General features: G+C 40.1%; 1 protein-coding gene across 4 annotated transcripts in view; it reads right to left on the reverse strand.

Moving 5' to 3' along the window:
• The window catches only part of mid2 (midline 2), a 151,101-nt gene that overhangs the window by 98,238 nt on the left and 35,531 nt on the right, over positions 1 to 17,332 (reverse strand). The window contains exon 1 of one of the 4 annotated variants that reach the window (XM_005467576.3): positions 1,374 to 1,774. The exons of 1 other annotated variant lie outside the window; for it this stretch is intronic. The gene's annotated coding sequence lies outside the window, so the exon portion shown is untranslated. Of the gene's footprint in view, positions 1 to 1,140; positions 1,322 to 1,373; positions 1,775 to 17,332 lie in introns of those variants that run through there. 2 more of the 4 variants (XM_005467575.2, XM_005467573.4) reach the window with 2 other exon arrangements.

Below are 17,332 nucleotides of genomic sequence, written 5' to 3' on the forward strand. Positions count from 1 at the left end.
TGAGATTCAGCACGGAGGGACTGATTTGACTAAAGGTTGAAGAAAAACGAGGCAAACTACTACAGACGTACGACCTGACAGGCACCTATCACATAACAGCAGTTACTTGTTAGTGCTGCGAAACACTTCAGAAGCCTAACAAGAAGCACATTTCCTCATGCTGTCAGCTGAGCTCAGCAGGATTATTACAAGTCCAGGATAATGTTTGGCATTCAGCACTGTGTGAGATGAACGATATGTAGCGACACTTAAACACATTGTTGTCTGTGCATTTCATCCCAGTTTGATGGGCTAATAATTTTGGGGCACAAGTTCCCTTCAGTGCGACTCGGTGGCAGAGATTGGATTTCGCTAAAATGAAAAAGTAAAGGCTTCATTTGTATAAGTGTAGCACACACATTTCAATCAAAGTATAGAGATTTTAAAAAAGAAAAGAAATTCTATTAATGTTCAAAATGTTCTCTTAGCAAGAGTGGTACAGAAATGACATTTAAAATGGGGAAAAAAACTTATTTCAATCGGGTTCATTATTGGTTACCAGAAACTGCTGCTCGAGTTCCACAACATTTTCAGAACAAATCAGGTTGATGTTTCTCGCTTGGATGAATCTCTATTGCTCTGAAAAGCATGAGGATGCAATAAGGACCCCTTGTTTATAGTCTATCATTCACCCCGGTACAAGATAAACTGCAAACATCTCGAGCGTCTGTGTTTCATGGATACACTACAGCTCGCGGAATGAGCCTATAAAACCCTTTAAATAAACATAACCATAACACAAGACTCTCTGAAGCTGAATCACTCTAATAAACAGTATGCCATCATATGCGCAGCAGGGGTATCCAAACTAAAGCTCGCTTATCTTAAGCTCTGATGGGAGTTAGAGGCACTTTGGAGCACACTACGGAAATGCTTTATTTACCCATCTTTCCCCCTAAATTACCCTCGTAAGCAAAAATGCCGTTTTAGTCTAATGTTAGACCACCAATGAGTGCATACACTGCTGTTGCCTTAACCTGCCACATACACAAATCTGCACGTACATTATATTATCAGATGGGGACACAAGGACTGGAAGCTTCTGAGAAAACCTGTCCCAGCACTAATGTCTAAGTTTGAGCATTATTACCAGCAGCCTACCTCAGACATGTTCGTGCGCGTATGACTCGGTTCCATTCAAGAGAAAGCTTACACAAACGCGTAAAGAAAAATCCCATAGATGGTTGGGAAAAGCACCACCGGTTCCCGTTTCTATTTCCGGGCGCTTCTTTTTCCCCCGGCGTGTCTGAGCGTTCCCACAAACCTGAACCCCCACACAGAAAGACCGAGTCAGACACCTCTGAGCGCGGAGGGGAGGGGTTTCAGACACCTACCAGCTTTACATGCCCACTTCTCTTTTCTTCTGTCATCTTGAGAGAAGCCCCGAAACGAATTCGGAAGAAACACAGAAGGGTGAACAGGGAGGGGATGAGCCGAGCCGGGGTATTGAAGAGTACTCCGTCCCTTCACGTCTGTTCCACAAAGCGCACAGCGCGGCGCAAAGCAAAAACACCAGTCCGGTGCCTTTCAGTCAGTGGGCTGCACCGCTCCGCTGGCGAGAGCTCCCAGGCAATTGGAATATTCAACTTTGGAAAAATGAGAGAGGGAAAGAGAGCGAGACAGAGAGAGAAAGAGAGATGGGAGGGAGGCAGACAATCACAGGAAAGCGGCTCCTCCTACTCGAAAAATACAAAAAGCGAAAGGCAGCAGATAGAGGCTTCAGTGCGTTAAACTGAACAGCTCTGGGCACCAGTAGTAACACGTCTAATAACTAACTGAGTGTGCGCTCCAACGGCAGACCACGCGTCACAGTTTTACACATTTTATTGGATAATCAGATCAAAGCTGTGGGCAACAAACTGTCGATTCAAGAAGCAAACTTACCTGCCCAGTAACAGTGGGTCAGACAATCAGGTCATACACGGGTAATGCAGTTACAAATGATGGCATTTTTATTTCCAGCCTGCACGACAACTGAATTAATGCCCACAATCGCGCTTCATTTTTTTTTATATTCTTGAAAATGATGCAACACCGAGTAATAAAAGCAGACCCCAGATATTAAATATCGCGCATCCTTCATTGTTATCAATAAGTAGCGCCAAGTTCGACTGCAAAAAGGCCCAAAGGCAGCAATTAGAATATTCATAGATTTCAAGTTGAGCAAAAGTGGTTCGTGAAAATGGATGTATCACACATTAATTTCCTGGATTAATTACAAGATTCTGTGTGTGTGTGTGTGTGTGTGTGTGTGTGTGTGTGTATGTGGGTGTGTTTGTGAGGCCACCCCAAGAAAAGCCAGTGTTATGACGTGAGTAATACTCATGCAGTGTGTCTCGTCTTAATTGTATCTATCCCATATTGTTATTGTAGTATTGCGTTCATATTTCTACATCATACACAAGGGAGAAGTGCATGCCAAAAATATGCCAGACTATTGCTCTAACTTTGTTCCAAAGAGGTGGGTGTGCTGTCTGTGCCTGCAGGTGTGTGTTGTGCTGCTTTGATGTGTGTGACTGTGGGCTTGGAAACAATGCAGAGGTTAAGAGGTTCTGCAGACCTTTCCAGCAGGCCGCTCTCTCCTATGTGGTTGCTTCCCTCTGCCAGCTATGTCCTGCACCTGTCTGACCTAACACTGCTTGTAATACCATTTCTTTCCTGTGTGCTGCTCTCTGCATTGTGTCCACACACACTGAGGTTGCCCTATAATGACAGGCACAGGCGAAAACAGAATAATGTAATACTGATGTAAATGTTTTTCAGTGCTTTACAAAACGCGAGAGAGAAACACTACACGCAAAGGATGCCGTGCTTTGCAAAGTTACTTCTACCACTGCAACTGTTTCTCATCTGATTAATGATTAAAACAATACCAACATGAAGCTAAGTAAGAAGCAACTAAGATTCAAGTCTTACAGTCAGATTTCTGAAATAGGAAAAAACATGTAACAGCTGTCTTCCAGATTAACAGCATAGGGAAAAATCTGTGGCTTTACACAGCAGGAAGGCTGCTTTCGGTAAACAGTATCGGACAAGGTGTGGCCTGACAAGCAGGTGTGTTCTCTGACTGTCAACAAGTGATACCACAATGCGTCTAAGAGCAGGTTTGCTACCCGTCTGTCTACATTAACTACATCTACAAACACAGATGTCCAGCCTTTTCTTGTCTTAATAACAGCCTGCCCCAAAGCCTGTCCTTGTGTCCGCGTCTGGCCAGTGAGTGTCATTCAGCTCATGTGCTCTGCACTATAAGGCAGAGTATATCCGTCCATCTTGGCTTGATTTTCAACAAGATACTGGATTGTCACTGTGGTGTCAAGGTGGTGTTACCGGACAAACAAGTCAAATGGTATTTAGTTTGATAAAAGAGATAGCATAAAGCTTTTTAATGACCCAACCAGTTGGATTTAAATTCAGATTTTTAAAATTTAAAACAAGCAAGGAGTAACAGCATTATTTAAAACAGAAAGTCAGTAAATGAATATGGTTTGAATAGACAAAGATGAATTGGAAACTTAAATATCATGAATACAAAGAAAGTCATCAGATTTTGTTATGATTGGGAAACAGTGTAAAAGCACAAGTTAAATTGAGTTTGGGCAGTCTGGGGCAGAGCAGTCACTCTTCAGTGTCATCCAGGGATGCTTTACCTCCCTGTGTTCATCTTCAGCGGTGTATATAGTTTTATATTTCTCTGCTTTAATAACTCAGGCAGTGAATAATATATGTTTTAACTTGTACCATTACGTCTAATAACTCCAGACTAATATCAGATATAGAATATATAACATTTCATGGGGTGTCTATTGATAGTATCAATGACTTTTCCTCTTTTTTTTTCATTTAAAGAACACAAATAGTAGAAAGTTATTGAGAAAAACAGATCAAAAACGGAGCCAGAGACACCATATTGTTTCATTACTGAAGGTAAATTGATTTGGTATTCAAAAAAGTTTTTTTTACTAAATTTTATTTAAAAAAACACTAGGCAATAAACGATAAACTAGTTGGAAAGCTCATATTCAACTTACGCTGTTGAGCTAGCTTACTGTAGTTTGAGCAGACTATCTGAGCAAATCAGATTAGACCATGACTAGAGTATGGAAGCTAGTTTAATATTCTCCCACCTTCTGATAATATCATTAGAGTGTGTATATTATTCCTTTAAAATGTAAATGAATCCCCTTTTAATTAAAATATTAGAAGGACCAGTCAATGCATATGTATTACTCATATCCATAATACTGCCTCCTTCAGTGTAGTTTAACACCGCCTTTCTGACACAGAATTTGGCCGTAATACACAAGCGAGTCCACTTAAAGAAAGCTTTTTTCTGCATGCGGCCATATTCAGAGCATAGGATTGTCACCACGGATCAGATCTGGTTATAGTTTCTGTACAGTCTGTCAGATGATATCAGTCATAGGCCTGTTCTTGCTATAAGGACTGTAAGGTTGATATGAGGTCACTGATGCACACATGCCAACCTGAACCTCCCAACCGTCCCCACCCCTACTCCAACAGACACCTGCGCTTCTGGGAAAAAGATTCTTTTTACTTTTATAAATGTAATTATTGCATAATTCCTGTTCGCCCTTATCTAAATCCCCTGTATGGGTATATTTGAAATTCTTTTAAAAAAAGAAAAAAAAAACTCTTTCTTGAGCACGTGGTTAGAGAAAGCTACAAGTGAATATTAGTTTAATTCCCAGCAGAGGTATTTTGGATTTTAATAGGTCTTTTACTCTTTGAGCCTGACAGAATAGTTGGCTGATTGACTGCACAGACTAAGCCTGGATCCAGCCCCAGGCACCCGTCAGTGCTGTCTTTGCTCACTGACCACGTAGACATCTAAATTTTGTGTGAGTGGCAGTCATCTGCACAGAAGGCAGCTTTAGCACTGAGTACTCTAAATGAACTCAGCAATTTGTGGGCTGGAAAGCACTAATGTACAGTTACTTAGAGTGTGTGTGAAGCAGCTCTTTTCTCATGTGCCGTGAGTGGTCAAGGGATTGTTATTGATATTTTGTTACAAGCCATTTTCTTGTTTTTCCATGAGCCACTGAGACTCACTTGCTATTATACCACACTCCCATGTGACTACGGAAACGGTATCAGCAAATATACAACCCCGAGTCCTTGACCAAATATAGATAGCTTGAGGTTGCCATTGCAGTCAGAACACATTCTCTTTGATGCTTATTGTTGCACCTTTATGATTAGAAGTTTTTAGTACATAGTCACATTTCTTCTCCCATGTGCCTCAGCTACCTCTATAACTGCTATGAATGGCGTTCCATTGGGGCAAGCAAGGCAGCAGTACTTTCCTCATGAAATTTAAAAACAGACATCATTTAAAACCAACCAAAATGAAAGAGATTTGTTGCCTTACATCTCAAATACAAATGTCCTCCCTAAAGCATTTCATGTTGCCTGTTTGCATCCATCCTTTAAATTACTTCCATCTTATGGCCACAGTTATTGTCTCCTGAAGCTAGCTTGACTCCGAGCCATTAGACTTTATAGTTTTTGTCATTTTTATGGACGTGTCTGTGCCCCATTAACAAAAGCTGGAACTTTTCTAGTTGAGAGGCAAAATATTTATGTTTTTCTTTAGCTGTTTGCATGCAGAGTGTGGATGGTTTTAGGCAGAAGACTGACAGGTCGCCAGCATACTAGACAAGTTGTCTCTGGCTCTGCTTTCACTGCTATAATCTGTGCATCACTGCACGAAACAGTAGCAAGTAAATCACCGAACTATACTGTGATTAATCAACAAGTAAGTTTTTCTTACTATCCACATTGGGCAACATGAGTGATGTAGAAGAAATTGTCCCATGAAGAAACATTTAATAACCCCTTTTGCACATTAGCAATGAAAGCCTTGATGGAGAGAGCGATCATCAACTTCTACCATGTCTGGTTTAATAAAAAAGGCAAGTTGAACAGACAGGTGCAGGTTCTGCCATCATCAGATTGGCATCTATGGAAAATAACTTGTTGACTGAATTACCGGTTGTTTTGATAATACACCGTAAGTTTTCATTCATATTTTTAGTCCCCCTGTAAAGAGTGAACCAGCCAGGAACGTGTGTGCAGTAAGGTGAATGTGTCCGGGGAGAGCGCTACAAGATGCAGAGAGGGTGTCAGCATATAGGAATACAAGACATCTGGTTCAGTTTATCTCTTTGATGCATGCTCTCTGCTTACCTTTATGTAAAAATCACTAGATGCTACTGACTGCTATTCATATAACAGCCCCACCTCCACCTACCATCCACATGTGGGTTCTGAGTTTACTTACATATAGGAGGGAAGTTATTGATAACTTTACTGCATATGATTCTGAAATAAAACAGTAAAATGAAAATGACTCAAATACTAGAAAAGAATGGCGATGTGGAGCACCTATGGCTTTGGTTCTCACTGCAGTGGCCCGGGTGCCTTCGACCAACCACCATCTCTCCCCATTTTCCTGGCTGCTTTACAATATCCTATCAACAAAAAAAGGCCTAAATGCCTCATAAATATATTAAACATCAAGTAATTGAATGGAAAAAAACTTAAATAAAGCAGTGTTTAATTTGAATTTCTGATTTTCTCAGAAAATGAAAATTCATATGGAAAACAAAGTGCCAGTGACAGAATAAGGGCAGGCTAGATGACTGAGGCTGCCTTGGACAGTAAACACACCAGCCACTGGAGACTTGGCCTCACTATTGTGCTGCCCTGGCCCATGCATGGGACTTATTACATATCAAGTTACCATCAGCAGTAGAATTTAACAATGCCTGTGGTGTGTGTGCATGTGTCTGTGTGGGTGTATTGGTGTGTGTACGCATGTGCATCAGTTACATGCACACACTTCGAAGTGCACACTTGCATGACAAATCAGCAACACCCTCAAACAGTGTGTGTCCAGAGGAAATGCATCAGCTCTTCTCTTCCTTTTTCCACTCCCAGCACCGCAGCTCATCAGGGACTTATTGCACAGCACCAGCCTGTCTGTGTACTGCAGCAACATGAAGTGATCAGGAGAAACACTCACTCACAGAGACATAAAAACCTTTGTTCCCTTCAGAACATGGGAATCTTTGTCCCAGTGCAGACAACTCTAGAGAGTGATGCAGTGTTATTAGCATTCTGTGCCCACATGAATTTCTTTCTGTTGGGGGTGTATAAATATACACACTGCGCAGTAGCCGTAGCAGTTATTGAATTGTAATCACTACGTGGTTGATTACAATTCCCCACTCTAAGCCTAGTGAGGTATAGTATAGTACTGTGAATATTTTCAGGAAATTCTCTTTCACTTGACAACAAATGCATCAGTTCTCTTGCAATACTATGGCAACACTAACCTCATAACTCAAGTTAAAAATGGTTTCTTCTGGGCATCCTATTGCCAACTTAAAACTCAGGCCAGCATAAACAGATCAATAAATACTCAGAGGGTGTAAACAAATCAGTTGCTGGGTGTAGAGTTGCGCCATCAGCTTTCCATTAGTCACGCCATCTCATATCTGATACTTTTCACTAATAGAGGCAGGGTGAAAATATTCCGTCTTCACCTTCACAGAGCTATCGCCAAGGATGCTGTTTTTCCTTAAGAAATGTAAAAACCTTTCAATTAGAGAGTTGGAGTTGTTTTGGGTTTCAAATGTCAGCACTTTATGTTTATGGAGGAGAGAGCATGAACCTCCCAGTTAAACACTGTATATAATTCTTCTGGTGATTTAGCCAAATGTTAATGGATATTGTTTAGTGCCTCTACAAGTGCTGCCAAATCACATCCATTGAAAGTAGATATGCTGACTTAACGTAATTACGTTCCAGGAGCACTACCTCCTGGATTTCATTTGATGTAAATATTGCAGATTTCACCCGTCTGAACTACTGTACATGTGTGTCTTTAGCCTCTGGCTCCACACCAAGATAATTTGGAGTCGAATACAGGCTGTTCCTGGACAGACAGCAAACTTAGGAGTGAATACGACTTTCTTGCAAACGACATAGATCGAGGAAAAGCAAACTAGCACACTCTTGACACGCTCTTTTAGTCGAGCATGAGTAGCCCATTAGTGATTCACATGATACACAGTTCATCATCAGTTGATGAAATCAAAGAGATACTACTAAGTATCTCTTATACTACTGTATAAAATTTGCAATGACACTAAATAGGCCTTATATTTTAAATAGTTAAATAGTTGGTTATGGCCACTTACAATTATTTGTAATTATAGTGCTTAACTAGCCACTAATGCATTTCATATATATTAGATGTTGTTGTACAGAATGCAGAATTCAGATGCATTAAGGAGCTTTTGGACTCCACTGCATAACCATTTGAGCCAAAAGTAAAACATGTCTGATTGAGAAAGACTGTAGCGTGATATAAAAAGCCCATGTATACATTATAGGAGGAGGTGACTGAACTAAAACAGCCCTCTTTCCAAAAGATGCTGTGTGAAATGAACAATAAAGCCAAAAGCAAGGGATTTTACTGCCATTCATTGTCCACTATATTGAACAAAAATAGTAGCTAAAGCTAAAAATAGAAAAAAGCTACATTAAAAAAATATCATGTTAATCACAGTACCCGACAACTATCATTTTTGTAAGCCGTGGCAGTGTTTTATGACTGCACTGCTAACACTTAGCTAATTTCATCTGATGGGGTTTCATATTAATATGGCTGTCTGAGACCTTTAAAGAGAATCCCGAGTCAAATCCAGCTTTAAAAATATGTTCCCCTAATGTCACATTGGTGTTCTCTGCTTGAGTAGCTGCTCGGTTTGGGAACGTGCACCTCGTTGGCAGCTGTCAGAATCTGTAGGATCAAGGGAGCTGCTGTATTTTAATCTAATGATGCAACAAGTTGTTTTGGTTTAACATTATACTAGTGATGGGTTATTAGCACACTGTATCACAGTGATCCAAGTTTTTTTTGCCCACAGAAGACGACTTGTTCGTGTTTGTTGTCATTAATGTCAAACAGAGTGCAACATGGATGCAAAGGCATTAGCTCTTTGCCGTTAGTGGGTCCCAAATTCCCCTTTTTATATTACTCGGGTGCTGATGTCTGTCGCAGAGCCATCAATATTATGCATTTTACTTTGTGGTGACCTAGTGGAGCATAGAAAAGACTTGACAAACAAGGGAGACGGCAAGATGTGAGATTTTTATGAGTATAATACCAGATTATTTCACACCAAACATTACTGTATTATTGCCTGCATTTTTCTTCCATCTGAAATAAAAAGTCCTCTCAGATTAATAAAAATTATTTATAGTTTTAAAATGTGAATTTATGAGTTGGTCTTTTCAGGTGATCATACTTTAGTTAAGCGTCTGTTCTTAGAAATATTATACATTTAGGCATTTATATTTATAAAGGCCCAGTCAATTTAAAAGAAAAGAAACTGTTTGTTGTTTTGTTTTTGTGGCATTTTCACTACATGTCACTACATGTCTCATAGCAAATCTTTAAAGAATTCCAAACTGAAGCATTTTTTAACTTTTATCAGTAACATATCTCATCAGATATGTAAAAAAAAAGTATGCCATGTCTCCTGGGTGATGTTCTTCAGATAGGATACTATTGATCCAGTAACAACAAACCTTATGCTTCCTATAAGACTGATCGGTAAATCCTTTTATATATTATTTAGGTAGTTGCCACAATACTTTCCCCCCAGTTTGGATAATTCTATTGTACAAGTGGTTCTCTCATTCTTAAATTAGGAAGTGATGTGACGGGAAGATGCACTGAGGACCCTATTAAATGACAGATGACTGACAGACTGACATAGGATCAGTCTTTGTACAAAAATCAAATACAGCTGTGCAGGGATTTAAACCTCACTGGTACAGAGTAAATAACATTACTGATGATTAGTTAACAATGTATATCCGCATCAATACTGCAGCAAAAGGAAGGCGTATAAAGAGGGAAGGATAGAGAGCCCGAGAGGAACGACTGGAGACATGAAAAGCAGAAACACGGAGGAGGGATATGGAGAAATATGGGTCAGACAGAGAAAGACAGGGAAGGCTCAATGTAAATCAGAATGTGTAAACATGTACAGGCCTAATCTCATTATCCCTCATCCTCCTGGGCCTGTGATCAGATGCTTGATTAAAGCAGGAGATGAAAGAAGAGAGGTAGAGGACAGAGATGGAGGCAGGTGGGAAGGAAAGGAAATACGGGATGCCTAAAACAGACCGAGTATCCTTTGGAGAAGAAATGAATTGCAAATCGCATTTTTGAGTTACAATAAATATAAAACAAATATAAACACTGCAGTAAAGATCGCAGCGTGCATTTTCAGGTGACCATATTAAAGCAAATTACGTGGCATTTGAGGGTAGTATATCAGAATTACTACATACATGTGGACTAAATGATTTTTTAAAAGACAATTTGTAAGACTGTGGCCATTGTTAACAGAGTAAATGGAGTATGACCATAAAAACATCTTAAAACTGTCAGCATTAATGTTAAAAAAAGACATCTTCATAAACAAACAATGTTGAAATGTATTGTTAGAGCCTGATTTGCTAGAGAAGATATCCAGAGATAATGTTTACACCCAATTCATGACTGATCCTGCATTTCATCATTTGTTAAAATTAATGACTGTCCTCTAAATGGTTATATAGTAGGTCTTAAGGCCTGTTACAGTTTCCATATTTGGGAAACTATGCGACTCGGAGTTCCGATTGCGGCAGATTTTGCCATCAGATGGCGAGTGCGAGGCTCAGTGCGGGCATTCGCATGCCTGCCAATTTTTTGCAACTATGCAAACATGCCTGTTTATACACTACATTGCACTACAGCACACCCACTACACATTCAGGCATACAGGAATTACTTGTCCATAGTGTCTACCATTGCTGTCTTCGCCTTTTGTCGGCAACAGAGTATAATCCCTGTTTAGACCAAAAACGATTCCCCTCAGTACCTGTGACGTGAACTCTCAGATATAATATAATATAAATATAGTTCCACTACTACTCTAAAAAATGCAGGTGTAGTAGTGGAAAGGAAATCCCCTACAACCACTAGACTTTTTTTTAAATTCCTATTCCGCACTCACTTTCAGTATTGCCTAATTTTTAGCTAAGCAGCAAATGATATAATTACTTTCTAAAGATTTGTAAGAAGCATTTTTTGTGTGTGTGTTTCCACAGATCATAAACTGATGTGTGGGTAGTTTAACTGGGGTACTTTTTAGTTACGTGAGCAGAAATCAACACATAGTTTGTATCCTGAGAAGCAACCCAAACCAAATCCTTCCTCTCTAGCAGATAATTTCCGTTTTTTTTTAATTACACTTTTTTAATTTAAAAGGCAATATTAATATTAAAATTAAATGGGTATTATGTGTTACAAGGGCTATATCCCATACAGTGTTATTTTTCAGTAAAATTACTAGAAACCTTTGCAAGAGCAGAGCCCATTTAAATTTAATTCCAGTGAACCATTAAAACTGCATTTACAATTCAGACATTCTCCCACAGCAGAGTTCACCTTCACACACACACACGCACACACGCACACACACACACACACACACACACATATTTATATATTTATAAATGAGTAGAAAATTTATTTAAAAAAATAAATAATCAAGTGCTCTGAGTTATTGAATGTGGGCCAGGAATGTAGTGGCATTTCACACTTGAAATACTTCCTCATTCTGTTAGAGCAGACACCATGAAATAGCCTATAAAGGTGTTGTCAAAACAGAGTCTGACCTGCTCTTAAACTGCATGCAGTGTGGTAAAGTGCTGTTACAGTAACTCTAGACACATCAAATGACAACTTAATTTCAGGTGTGGGCAAAGATTTCTTGAGCACTGTTCATCTGGGCCGCCCTTAAGTAGCTTTCCTTTCCATCTTCTTTTTGCCCGGCTTGCTTTGAAATGCTGATACCATCCTCAACTTTTCCACTTATTCAACCTTTTTCTTTCCTGCTGATTTTCTGATCCATTTTCGTCTTCACACCTCATCATCCAAGTCAAGCCAAGACCCCCACACTTCTCCTTTTCCTTTTACCCCCTACCCTCATCCCTTCTTCGCTCGGTGGACCAGCACAGCTCTTCATTAAAACAGATGTCATGCATCTGTCAACATCCAGGCCAGTCTTGGCATGATTGATTTTTGGCCCACCTGCGTCTTTCGTAATGACCAACTGTCAGTTGTTTTACTGCCCGCACTGCCTTGCCTTAGTATCGCCTGTCACTGAGGCTAAATCTCTCAGCCCAGACCCACAGGGCATTATCTATTTGTCCTCAGATAAAATTTATGTAGGTACACCAAAGAACCAGCCTCTTTCCTACAATCACATTGTCTTTAAGGATGGTTATATCTGGGACATAAATCCCTTGCATTCTGTCAGTAAACCTAATATATGGCACACTTAAAGTTTCAATTATTTCGAAACAATGAGTTTTTGGACAGAAGCTTATAAATGTTTGGACTTGCAATGTGTGTTCAGACGCTGAGGCTTCAGACGGTCTAGAGCTGAATGAAATGGTGACACAATAGAGCGCTGACAAGACACATTTCCTGTGTGGCAACACATTCTCCTTTTTAACTTTCATGCTTTTAATTTTTTATTTGAAAATTAATTTACCCACTCGAGTTCTTAAGGAGGCAGACAGCTAAATAAATAAATTACATTTTTAAAAAAATCACAAACAATTACCCCAATAAACAACCGGTGATAGATTTAGGCAATTCACAACAGCTGATATTTCTGTTCAGTTGTATTACAGTAGTTGTACACAGCTGAATATCTCTGGACTGCAGAATAAAACAAAATCCAAACTAATCAATCAGGGCAAGAATCTCAGCTTGAACAGTAAATTTGATCAAGACATTTAAATTTGACCTTGCGGGATTTTGTTTTGGGCACAAGATGTAACTTCTTGAGTTGAGTTCAGACTTCAGTGTGACTCCAAAACATCAGATGATGAAAAACATGTCAGGAAACCTTATAAAAAAGCTTCATGTCCTGTGGCAGCGTCCAGACTGAGTGAAGATGTATAACAGCAGCTTCAAACTAGAGACAGAGTGAAAGAAGGGGCGCATCACTTCCTCTAGCTGTACTCACCTGGATGTCAAGCTTTTTTGATGATATACAGAAACAATGTACAGCTTCCACATCTGGAACCCAGGCAAGTCTGAGGATTCTACTCTCTACTCTCTATTAACCGTTTCGTCACCCTTTTTTTCTTCCTCCCTTCCTTTCGTTCCCTCCCTGCTTTCTTAGTCTCCTCTCCTTGCCCTCTTTCTTTCCATCTGCCTGGCAGGAGCAACTCAGAGTCCATGGAGAGCAGGGATGCAGCAGAAGGCATCTTTGAAAGAGAGCTCTGGCTACAGACCTTTCATCTAGTGCTATACCTGGCCAAGGCAGGCTGCAGGGTACCTTGGCTGTCAGAAGACATACACTCGATGAGGGAGGACGGATGAGACAAGAGGAAAGGGAGAGAAATAAGTGTAATGGAAGAAAAACAGGCAAGCAAAGTCTAAAAAGAAAAAAAAATCTGTAGTTTTAATAATCTATTTATGATTTTGTCAAGCCCGCAAACATGAGAACGAAATAAGGATGAGGGGGAATAGACATCAGAGGAAAACTCGGGAGAGCAGACAAGAGGGACTCAAAAGTAGAGCAGAATGATGAGAGACTGGACTGCTGTGGTTCAAACATCTTACCCAAATGTCATCCTTTCACCTGAAAGTCAAAAACCACTGAAAGTGCTTTTATTTGATTTTTGTGATATATTACTGTAATCGCAGGCTCTTATTTCACTAAAAATGTCCAAATGTAATAAATAAAATGGAATAAAAACCTTATGAGATGTACTAATTGGGGTTATTAATGCAGTAGCAGTTGGATCAGTTTTTAAATGTTAGGTATATGGTGCTGTGTAAAAATCTATATAATAACCAGCCAACCAAAGAAATAGCAGAGAGCTAGGTGGATGGAGAGACGACAAAGAAGGAGACAGGCAGCTATTAAATGCTCCAGGGAGACTAGCCAGGTACTCCCAGTTGGACTGATTAACTCCGCCTACCAGGAAGCTGCAAGGCAACAAAGAGGGACAAACTGGGGGAAACATACAGCAGACCCAGCCAAAGCAGAGCGCCGTCACAGTGAGTTAAAGGTTGAAAGTTGATAGAGGTGTAAACACTATGCCAGAGTATGGGACTGCGCTGAAATGATTGCTGTTCATTCAGAACCTAGACTCTGTGCTGAACAGACCATCACAAATTTGGCACTGTTATGGTCTACATTATTTCAGCCTGCCACTGCTTGGCCTCTTGCATCTGCTGCAGAGTATGTCTCCTTGACAGGCAAAGACTGAGTGCTTAGAGAGTGTGTTGCCACGACAGGAGGCAAGTGGGGAGAAGGGTAGTTAATGTGTGTGTGCTTTTGAGTGCTTATGTGTGTAAAATTCTTCTAAAAACAGGCTGCATGTTTCTTTTGGTAAGGCACATAATAACTCAAAAGCCTTCCTTTGACAGCAACTGTCTATAGCCGTGAAAGACTGTGAGTTTGACAAATGGATTCTCTTATAGCCGTCTACCTGGTTCTGCATGGAGAAATCAGACAAGAATGCTGCAAGGCAGCACTGTCCTTAGTCCTAAATGCCATGTCTGGGAACACAGACGAGGATCATTACTGAGCTGGACCGTGTAGTTAAAGCTGACAAAATGTCATTTACCTCAGACATAGCCAGCCCTCTCAATTGTCTGTATCAAAGAGGAGAAAATGGAAATTTGTCTTTTAAGTCAGAAGGTATTTAAAGTGTAATCTGTTCTTGAGAGGTCATCATTAAACAAACAGTGTTTGCTGACAGAAAAAAAGTCTGGCTTTCCATACTTTTTATCTCTCTGTCCCTCCTCCCTTTTGTATCAAAGACAACCTTGGACAGGATCATATTAAATGCTTCACATCAAACGACAGGGTAACCATGGAAGCCAATCTATTTCATAAGTAAAAAAAAATCTTTTCAAAAAAGCAGATTTTTGGTGTTTGCACCACTCTGTGAAGCCTTACGAGCCTAAGGGCAGCAATAAATACACATTTTAAGTGAAAATCTGTGTTAAAGTACTCAACCAACAATGTTCTATAATGTTTCCAACTGATGGAGAAAAAGGATCTAAATCAAAATACCTGTGATTCCTCAGATGTAAAGCTTTTGTTTGCAATGGAAATACAGAGATTTTCTGAAATACAAATCTTTTGACCTATTCTTTTACACAAAGCCGCTCTCCTTTTTCTTACAATGAATTATTAAAGAAAAGCCTGTAAAATGAAACTGAAAAATTCATTAAAGACAAATCTTGCTACTGGTGCAAAATCTCTCATATCCCTCCCTTTAAAACTATTCTTCAACACCAGCGTGGGAGAACTGCATTTCCACTCAAACTGTGTATAATGAAATTAAGATGCTTCACCATTCCAAACACTAGAGAATTTTGAAAATGCAGTATTAATCCACCGGGGGAAGTTATGTGCTGTTAGCTGCTTTTGTCATGAGAATATGCACTAGGGAATCCCAGTCGACTGGTTTTAAATTACTTGAGTCTGAGAAGGGAATCTAACAAGGCCCCAGACTTCAGATCCAGTCCAACAAGTGCATTATGTTTTCACTTGGTGGGGGGGCTGAGATGGCTGCCAGGCTGCCAGGCTCTCGGGCAGGGTGGCAGCTTAACAAGGCAAACCATTTAAGACATGAATGAACACATCCTCTGAAAACACATGTCAGCTTTAGCCAGTATTTTGAGTCAGCATGGCTTCTCTATTGTGTGTTTGATTCTTAATAATGACCTCGGTGTCACTTCCCTCTCTTTTAAATCCTCTACCTGAGAAAACCTAGAAGGAGAGAACGGGCGCTCAACAGCTGAAAAGAATGTCTAATGCTGTTATGAAAACATAACACAGCACTCACTTCTTATAGGTCAAAGTGAAGTTGAGGTAACGGTTCTTCGACAGAAAAGACAGAAAGGTAAGAATAAAGGCAAGGGCTTTATTAAACAGATAATTGTCTACAGATTCCTAGCACTTGGCTAGAATGACAGAGAGCTGCTGACAGAGATGTGGGTTTGGGTTGGTGAGTGAGAATCCAGGGAAAAGATCTTGGATAGTGGAGTTAAAAATAGAGCATGAAGTGGAGGAGGGAGAGGAAGCGGGGAGGAGGAGGGGGACGTACCTGTGGGCTTGGAGGCAGCCTAGTTAGCAATGAGCAGCACCACTGTGGATGTTGATGGGATTGAGGAGGAGACAAAGAGAAGGGGGGTGGGGGGCAAGTGAGGAGAAAGATGGGGAGAAATGGAAAAGGAGAGGAAAGGATGAGCATAAAATAAGGGGAATATTAGGCAACAGACAATGAGCAGGACGCGGAAAGGAATAGAGAGGTTGGGGAAGGTAACGAGAAAACAAGTCAGATTAGCATGAAACCCCTTGTCTGAGTCAGAAACAGACAATAATTTCACAGTAGGCTGCGGATAGAAGCAAGGATTGGCAATAGTCTGCAACTGATGCACACACACAAGCACAAATTGCAGATGATAGCGCTGGAGATTCCATAATGAATTCTTCCAGCAGCTACACATTTATATAGATAATACAGCCTCATGGATTAATGCATTATTTCATGGCATGTTGCCTACTATCTAAGAAACAGTCACTCCTAAATAAGGTAGCCCTCCAAGTTTTTGGCTTTGTGCTTATTCAGTTTAAGATAAATGAACGGGCCTGTAAAGTCATTTTCACAGACGGTTGTTGCTTCTCTGTCGCCACTTTCCTTCAAACATTCAGACAACACCACAAGTGTTCATGTCTCTCTAACACCAGATCTTATTTAAGTTTTTGTGTCTGCCTAGCAGTCTGTGTTGCTTAGGCCTCGCCACACTCAGTCATTAGTAAACAGTGCATTTAAATGATTACACATCGTTAGCTTCATAGCATAATTGCCTAAGTCACTTTGACCAGACAATGACTTAGGCACTTATGCTATGAAGCTAACGACATGGTGACTGCAATCTGGATTCAAGATGAGAAAAAACAAGTAAGAAATTAACACTTAATCTAGACAAACAATTGAGCCATCAGGTGCTTCACAAATTAGACGCGTGTTAAATCAAGTGCAACAAGTTTTTAAAAAGGACCTCACATTTCATTAAAAAATTGAACAGTCATCGTGTACATGCTGAAAACCACAACAATTTCTAAACATTTTTTTCCTTTTGTTTAGAAATTATTAACAGACC

This window comes from Oreochromis niloticus, linkage group LG2 (assembly GCF_001858045.2).
Source record: "Oreochromis niloticus isolate F11D_XX linkage group LG2, O_niloticus_UMD_NMBU, whole genome shotgun sequence".
NCBI lineage: Eukaryota > Metazoa > Chordata > Actinopteri > Cichliformes > Cichlidae > Oreochromis > Oreochromis niloticus.